Source organism: Amblyraja radiata, chromosome 45 (genome assembly GCF_010909765.2).
Source record: "Amblyraja radiata isolate CabotCenter1 chromosome 45, sAmbRad1.1.pri, whole genome shotgun sequence".
Taxonomy (NCBI): Eukaryota; Metazoa; Chordata; class Chondrichthyes; order Rajiformes; family Rajidae; genus Amblyraja; species Amblyraja radiata.
In genome coordinates this window covers 5,608,764-5,617,091 of record NC_046000.1, presented here as the reverse complement: position 1 = coordinate 5,617,091, position 8,328 = coordinate 5,608,764, and positions in this window count along the sequence as shown.

Genomic DNA, 8,328 nt, shown 5'->3' with positions numbered 1-8,328 from the left:
GTCTATGTAATAATTTGAATTGAATTAAATTATGTCTTGCATTATTAGAACCATTATGTGTGTTCATCAGATACTTTTCCCATCTATCCTTCAAGATCTTTATCATTGACTTCCGGTTGGCGCCACGATGTGAGTGGAATCGCGCCATTACAGCTCCGCAAAAAACTGAATTTAAAACGGGGGTTAAAGGGTCAAACAAACGCACTTACCACAGGAGATCGATTGCGAACGGCTCCGGCAGCGTTTAAAAGGTGCGTGACGTCATCAGGCGCGCGATTTTAAGAAGAAATTATGACCCAGCGCTCCCCTCCCCCCACCACTGGAAAAAAAGCTACGAGAAGGGAAACTGGCCTCAGCTCGGGTGCAGCTGCTGCTTCTCAAGAAGATGTCTCACAGAGGAAAGCTGAAATGGAGGAACTTAAGACTACCATTCTAGGTGAGATAAAGAAGCAGAGGAAGGAGTATATGGAGGAGATAAAGAAGCAGAGGAAGGAGTATATGGAGGAGATAAAAAGTTTAAAAGCGGATATGCTGGTGTCTCACGAGAAAAATAAAGAAGATAAAGAAGACTTAATAAAACAAGTTATAACGACGGTAAAAAGTATGATGGATGAGTGGAAGGAAAAGGCTAATGCCGAGTTACAAACTCAATTTGAGGATGTAAAGGAAATAGCTGCTGGGATGGAAAGAAAGCTGGATGACAAGATAGATCCTACTATAATTTCGCTAGACCAACAAGGCGAAGCAATTAAAGAGCTAACTAAAATTGCTGAAGTGAATACTAAGGAGACCGAAAAACTCCGTGCCGAGAACAAACGCCTCTTAGAATTATTACATAAAACAAACGAGAAATGTATTGATCTGGAGGGACGCCAACGCCGTAAAAATTTGCGTATAGTTGGTCTGAGCGAAGGTCGTGAGGGGAGTCAAGATCCTCGAAAATTTGTTGCAAAACTTTTAATGGATATTTTGAATTTGGATCATGAACCCCTGTTGAGCCGTGCACATAGGGCTCTAAGACGGGCCCCTGGGATAGGTTCATCGCCCAGACAAATGATTGTAAAAGTGGCCTTTGACCATGTCTTCAAAGAAATGATGAAGATAATAATAAAAAAGAGAAACCTGAAATACGAGGGAGACAACATCAGTATTTTTAGAGACTTCCCAGCAGAAGTGGCCAAGAAAAGAGCACTATTTAAAGAAACAAAAGGTATCCTGAGGAATTTACAGAATACTAAGAATCTGAGATATGGCTTGATGTACCCAGCAATACTGAGAGTAACTTATGATGACAAGGAATATCGTTTCGTTAAGCATACTGAAGCATTGAAATTCGCCCGAGACATACAGCAGAAGCCAGAAGATGAAGAGAGAGAAGATGCGGAGGAAGAACCCGAGGGAGAAGGAGAGGACTGAACTTTTATCATCGACCTGTGGTTATGAAATACTCACTTAGAAGGAAGTGGAATAATGGGCATTTAGTAGTAGTTCTGTATTAATTATTAGAAAATATTTAATTATTCCATGATAATAGTATTACATATTATAGTATTAAATACAATTGATATTAGTAATTAGCAAATAGTAATATGAATAATAGAAATAATTACTAAGTACTAAGTATATAAAGTTAGTACCCCACCCCAATATATATAGCATTTGAGATAGGAGCTGGTATAATCAACATCTTTTTTTTTAATTAAAAAAACGGAAGTCTTTAGATTAATGGCCACGTTAGTGTGGCTTTCACCTTCACATACTACACACTATACAAGTGTAGTTTCTTTTTTTTCTGAGCACCCTATTAACACCCTTTACTTTTTTTTTATTATTGATATTTCTTATTGTTTTTGTTTTTTATTGATCTTATATTATATATTATTTGAATGTAGATGTGAAGGATATTGTGTATTTAGTTTAAGAAGACATAGATGTGGATTAAGGTGGAAAGAAATTCTCATTGGATTGATGTTCGGGTGCAACGGGGAGCTGGGGGAGTCAAGAAGGCTACTCCAAAAAAAGCCGCCCTAATAGTAAAATGCATGATATAAAGGTGAAGACTGGGGGTGATGGAGTAACCTTCTGTAGTTGGAATGTAAAAGGAATTAATGAACCAATTAAAAGGGGAAAGGTGTTAGCTCAGTTGAACAGATTGAAGACAGATGTCATTTTCCTTCAAGAGACTCATCTTAAAAAAGATGCTCAACATAGATTAACAGCTAAATGGATTTCTAAGGTGTATCATTCTACATTTATTCATAAATCTAGAGGAGTTGCAATAATTATTCGCAAAGGTATACCTTTCATACAAAGTTCTATTATAGAGGATAAAGAAGGCAGATATGTAATAATTACAGGGGAATTATATTCAAAAAAGGTAATTTTAATGAATATATATGCCCCTAATTTTGATAATCCATTATTTTTTAAGAAAATATTTAATAATATTCCTATATCCACTCAACACAATTTAATAATTGGAGGTGATTTAAATTGTACTTTAGATAATTATCTAGATAGATCATCTGCAAAAAGGAAAGCTGCCTCGAAATCAAGTAAATTCATAAATGCTTTTATCAATACATCTAATATTAAAGACATCTGGAGGTTAGATAATCCATCCGGACGAGAATATTCTTTTTTCTCGCCCGTACATGGAACCTATTCGAGGATAGATTATTTTTTAATAGATTCTAAATTACTTCCTTTTACGTATGATGCAAAATATCATAATATTATCATCTCGGATCATGCGCCATTAACATTTAAGATAAAATTAAAAGATATATCTAATAAAACTACTACCTGGAGATTTAACCCTCAGATATTAAAGGACAATGACTGTTGTAAATATGTGATGGATCAGATTAAATTATTTTTTGAAACTAATGATAATCCTGAAACTTCTCCATCACTATTTTGGGACACATTTAAGGCATTCATGCGTGGCGCAATAATATCCGCACAAGCACATCTCAATAAAGAAAATCGAAAAATAGAACAAAATTTAGAAAATGAGATAAAACGTCTAGATAATGAAAATATAAAACAGCCTTCCAAAGAGTTAAGTAATAAAATTGCATCAGTAAAATATAGATTAAATAAAATATATTCTAATCAAGTGATTAAACTTTTTCAACAAACTAAGCAAGTGTATTTTGAATTTGGAGATAAGCCACAAAAATTACTAGCACGACAGCTTAGAAAATTAGAAGATGAGAAGATGATACACGGAATTAGATCCGAGTATGGAAATATATTAATTACTCCAAAAGATATTAATGATAGATTTTTACAATATTATAAAAATCTTTATTCGTCAAAACTAACAGGACAAACAGATAGTATGGAAATATTTTTACAAGAATGTCAATCAATAGCTTAGATCAGGAAGGTAGAGAATTGTTAAATGCTGAAATAACAGTAAAAGATATTATAGAATCAATTAGTTCGCTAAAGAACGGAAAAGCAGCGGGCCCAGATGGCCTGAGTGCAGAATTTTATAAAAAATTTCAAGATCTGATTTCCCCAAGATTACAAATAATGTATAGATATGCATATGACCAAGGAAAATTACCAGATTCTTTAAATGAATCCACAATTACACTCATCCCTAAAGTAGATAAGGATTTGGAAGATCCTGGATCATATAGAGCGATTGCCCTTTTAAATACAGACCAAAAAATATTAACTAAGGTCTTATCTAGGAGATTAAGTTTAGTGATCTCTAAATTAATACATTATGATCAAACAGGTTTTATCCCAAAACGTTACTCATCCCATAATCTCAGACGTTTGTTTAATATTATATATTCAAAAAGAATACGAGATACGGAACTAGCGGTTATATCACTAGATGCAGAAAAAGCGTTTGATCAGGTGGAATGGATGTATTTATTTAATATAATGGAAAAGTTTCAATTGGGGGATAGATTTTGTAAATGGGTAAGAATTTTATACTCGAATCCTATGGCAAGAATTTTGACTAACCAAATTTTATCAGCCAAATTCAAACTCTCTAGGGGATGCAGACAGGGATGTCCGTTATCACCCTTATTGTTCGCATTGGTGATAGAACCATTGGCGGAAAAAATTAGATCTGAACCTGAAATATATGGCTATAATACTGATACAACAATTAATAAAATTTCTTTATATGCAGATGATGTTTTGATTTATATTACAAAACCGGAAATTAGTATTCCCAACCTGCTAAACATTATAACTAAGTTTGGTGCATTTTCTGGGTATAGGATTAATTGGGATAAAAGCGAGATTATGCCAATAACAGGAATAAATCTAAATACATTACAACAATACCCATTAAAAGTAGTTACAGACAAACTTAAATATTTAGGGATTAACGTAACTAAAACTCATAACTCATTAATAAAATCCAACTATCCTCAACTATTAGATAAACTTAGAAAAAATATTTATATTGGAAAACACTTCCTATATCCATGATTGGTAGAATAAGTGCCATAAAGATGGTATTTCTACCGCAGTTGTTATATTTGTTTCAGGCTATTCCTTTTTTTCTTCCGAAAACTTTTTTTTTTAAATTGATAATATTGTCAATAGTTTTATTTGGGATTATAAAAATCACAGAATAAATAAAAAACATCTATGCAAAGCTAAGATAAATGGAGGATTAGCACTTCCAAACTTTTTATATTATTTTTGGGCTGTTCAGATTAAGAATATGAATTTCTGGTGGGTAAATATGGATCATGAACCGACATGGTTAAATATAGAAAAGGAGGACTGTCTACCTTTCAATGTAGGTTCGATAATTTTTGCACCAACGGAAGTACAAAAAAAATATTATAAAGACAACCTAATAATATATAATAATAGACGTATTTGGAAACAAATAGTTAAGACTCTACACTTGGATAATCTCTCATTTAGATTACCAATTATGAATAATCCATCGTTTAAACCTGCTATATTAGATGGGGGGTTTAAACAATGGGATGATTTAGGAATTACAAGGATAGAACACCTGTATAGAAAAGGAAAATTTCTTTTATTCCAGGAGTTACAAGATATTTATGGATTGTCTCCACAACATTTGTTTAGGTATTTACAAATTAGAGATTATATTAAATCCAATACACAAGATTATAAAAATAAAGAAGCAGGATTGTTAGACGAACTGTTTAATTTATATCCAAATACAGAAAAATTAATAGCCTATATATATAACATCATTTTGGATAAGGAGAATCCAATAACGGAAGTATATCGTCAAGCATGGGAAAATGAAATGGGATTGGCTATAACAAAAGAAAACTGGGAAGAAAGTCTACAACGAATACACCGGTGTTCATTAAACGCCAGACATATACTGATACAATTTAAAGTATTATATAGGTTACATTATTCGAAAACTAAATTAAATAGTATTTTTCCGAATCTCTCCGCTATTTGTGATAAGTGCAAGAAAGCAGAGGCAAATTTAATACATAGTTTCGTTACATGTCCTAAATTGAATTATTACTGGACAGAAATTTTTAAAGTTATTTCTGAAGTCATCAAAGTTAAATTGGACCCTAACCCAAAGCTAATAATATTTGGAATTCCGGATTTACATCTATCACTTACAGTAAATCAAAGAAATTTCTTTGATTACTGTTTGATAATTGGGAAAAAAATCATATTGAAATTTTGGAAGGGAACATTATCCCCCACAACCAAAATGTGGGCAACAGAGATGATGGAGACGTTACATCTGGAAAGAATTAGATTTGTCCTATTGGACAAGTATAATTCTTTTGAACAGATATGGTCTCCATATATACAGTATTTAGAGAAGTAGCTGTTCTTGGCAACACAGCTCGGCGTGCACCCTGCGGGATTTGGTGAGAATAATTCATTTTTATATTGGAATTAACATATATGCCTTTATTGATACTATCACTTGTAGTAGTGTTATTAATAATACATATTGTGGTTACTAAAAATCCATTTTTTTTTTTTTTTTTCCGTTTCTCTTTTCTTTCTTATATATAATCAAATTATTATTTAATCACTCTCTTAATGATTTATAACTGTTCTATTCTTTCTCTATCATTATTTCTAAAAAAATAGTAGATAAGTATTACTAGTGTTTTACTTAATGCAAATTGAATTAATTTGATATAAAGTTGTTTGAAGCATTGTAATTGATTACCTTTAATAAAAAAATATATTAAAAAAAAAGATCTTTATCATTAGCTCATGTTCCCAATCTTCTCTTAGTGCTTCTGTTGAGGGTAATTCTCTATTTAATATATTATTATAAAAGTACGATATTAGTTTTTGTGAATCAGCCTTAATATTCATTGCTTCTTCTAAAGGGTCTAAAAATATAGTTTGAAATCTATGTGTATATTTCTTCATAAAGTCACATATCTGTATATATTTAAAATATTGATTATCCTTCAGTTTAAATTTTAATTTTAATTGTTGAAATGATAACAGTTTGCCCAATTCATACATATCCCCTACTTTCCTAATCCCCAGTCTATCCCATTGTTGATATGTGTTGTCGATGAGAGATGGTTTGAATGCGGGGTTGTTCGATAGTGGGGTTAGTACTGATAATTATTTAATTTCAAGGATACTTTTATTTGTGTCCAAATTCTTATTGTATTGTGAATAATTGGGTTCTTCTTATATATTGTACTATTCAATTTTATCGGTGAGAGCAAGATCGTTCCTATATCGTGCGGATAGCACTCCTCTTTCTCCATTCTTATCCACTCCAACTGCTGAGTGGAACTATCCAACTAGTACATTATGTTCTTAATATGCACTGCCCAGTAGTAATACATAAAGTTAGGTAATGATAAACCCCCAACTTCTTTAGGTTTACACAAATCTTTCGTTGAATTCTGTGTGCTCTGTAATCCCATATAAAATTAGTGATAGTAGAATCTAGTTTTTTGAAAAAGTATTTTGGAATATATATTGGGATCGCTTGAAACAAATATATTAATTGTGGTAAGAAAGTCATTTTTATAGCGTTAATTCTACCTATCAATGAGAGCGGGAGCGTTTTCCAAAATTTAATCATATAATTCAGTTTATTTAATAGTGGCATAAAATTGGCACTAAATAATGATTTGTCTTCTCGTAATTTGAATACCCAGATACTTGAATTTTTCTGTTGCAATTTTGAAGGGGAATTTTAGTAAGTGTCTCGAATCCTGTGGTTTTAAAGACATAATTTCGCTTTTATTCCAATTTATTCTATATCCTGAAAAAGAGCCGAATTCCTCAATTAGTGTTAATGTGGGTATATTCGTTTGTGTATTAGTAATATATAAAAGGATATCATCAGCGTATAATGAAATTTTATTCTTTGAGTCCTTAGTGTTATATCCGTGCATATTCGGGTGATTTCTAATCCTTTCGGCCAGCGGTTCTATCATAAGGGCAAATAGCAATGGTGATAAGGCACAACCTTGCCTATTACCCCTTGATAAGTAAAATTTTGGAGATAGCATATTGTTAGTTAATATACTTTACTAAAAAAAAGTTTGTGTTCACAAAATGAATTTTGGTTGTCAGATGGCTGCCTGCTGCCCAATTGTTTGCCTCGCCTTTTTATATAAAGTTTGTGTCCAGAACATGAATTTTGGTTGTCAGGTTGTCAGCTTCCTGCCCAATTGTTTGCCTCGCCTTTTGTTAAAAAAGTTTGTGTTCACAAAATGAATTTTGGTTGTCAGGTGTCAATTATGTGAGGTAAGGGAAACACGTAGAGTAGCTATGGAAACTGAGATTCAAAGAAGAGGAAGTACTGACACTTTCGAAAAATATAAAAGTGGATAAGTCTCCAGGTCCTGACATATTCCCTAGGACATTGAGGGAAGTTAGTGTAGAAATAGCAGGGGCTATGACAGAAATATTTCAATTGTCATTAGAAACGGGAATAGTGCCGGAGGATTGGCGTACTGCGCATGTTGTTCTTGTTTAAAAAGGGTTCTAAGAGTAAACCTAGCAATTATAGACCTGTTAGTTTGACGTCAGTGTTGGGCAAATTAATGGAAAGGATACTATATATAAGCATCTGGATAAACAGGGTCTGATTAGGAACAGTCAACATGGATTTGTGCCTGGCAGGTCATGTTTGACTAATCTTCTTGAATTTTTTGAAGCGGTTACTCGGGAAATTGATGAGGGTAAAGCAGTGGATGTTGTATATATGGACTTCAGTAAGGCCTTTGACAAGGTTCCTCATGGAAGGTTGGTTAAGAAGGTTCAATTGTTGGGTATTAATGGTGGAGTAGCAAAATGGATTCAACAGTGGCTGAATGGGAGACGCCAGAGGGTAATGGT